This window comes from Gossypium hirsutum, chromosome A13 (assembly GCF_007990345.1).
Source record: "Gossypium hirsutum isolate 1008001.06 chromosome A13, Gossypium_hirsutum_v2.1, whole genome shotgun sequence".
Taxonomy (NCBI): domain Eukaryota; kingdom Viridiplantae; phylum Streptophyta; class Magnoliopsida; order Malvales; family Malvaceae; genus Gossypium; species Gossypium hirsutum.
In genome coordinates, this window is record NC_053436.1 from 62,744,355 (window position 1) to 62,745,381 (window position 1,027).

Genomic DNA, 1,027 nt, shown 5'->3' on the forward strand with positions numbered 1-1,027 from the left:
TTACACTTAGCCATATACTCCTTCAGTAGAGGCTCAGTAAATGAGGAAGAATCTGATGTCTGTCCTTTTTGAACTCGTTGTTGAGGTAGTATAGGCTGGTTGAAACCAAGTGGAACATTCATGGCATTGGGTCTAATAGCTGTGTTGGAATTTCTAGCTCCTTGATTGTTCTACCCAAAATTTGGGTATTGTTTCCAACTAAGGTTATACGTGTTGGAATAAGGATTGTTGTTCCTATTAAAGTTTCCCATATAGTAGATAGATGCTGGGTTCGAGGGACACATTTCAAATACATGGTCCTCACCACAATAACAATGAGATAACCTAGCTGCTTTTAGCTTTTTAATCTTACTAGGATTTTGCATTATCTTTATCATGTTGGCTAAAGAAGATACCTAAGTAGTAAATGAGGTAATATCATTAGGTTTGAACGATCCAACCACTCTCTTACCAATTCTAGCTCCTGTTGTGGGGTATTAATAATCATTATTGGCGATTTTTTTCCAAAATCTTGTAGGCTTCATTATAGGACTTACCTAATGAAGTTCCATTACTTGAAGCATCAACCACCATTCGTGTATGTGCATTCAAACCATTGTAGAAAATCTCCATTTGGGTCCAATGCTGAAATCCATGCATAGGACATTTCCTAAGAAAATCTTTGAACCTTTCCCATGCTTTATATAGTATTTCATCCTCTAGTTGCTTTAAGGATGTTATGTCATTTCTTAGTTTGACATTCATATTGGTTGGGTTATATCGTAGTAGAAATCTTTGACGTAGATCATTCCATGATTCTACTATTACAGATGGTAAGGCATCGAACCATGTTCTAACACTATCTCTTAAAGAATAGGGAAATAGTTTAAGTTTTAAGGCATCTTCAAGGACATCTTGTTGCTTAAAAGAATTGCAGACCTCTAAAAAAAGTCTCAAGTGCAATCTGGGATTGTCAGTTCGCAAACCACCAAACTGGCCAATTTATTGAAGCACTTGAAACATTACATGTTTTAGTTCAAAATGAGGA

At 36.0% G+C, this 1,027-nt stretch overlaps 1 non-coding gene across 1 annotated transcript; it reads left to right on the forward strand.

Moving 5' to 3' along the window:
• Positions 1-628: 628 nt before the first annotated feature.
• On the forward strand, positions 629-735 carry LOC121213185 (small nucleolar RNA R71). The gene has a single exon (XR_005908554.1). It is a non-coding gene; the product is annotated as a small nucleolar RNA R71 (small nucleolar RNA).
• The last annotated feature ends 292 nt before the right edge of the window (positions 736-1,027 follow it).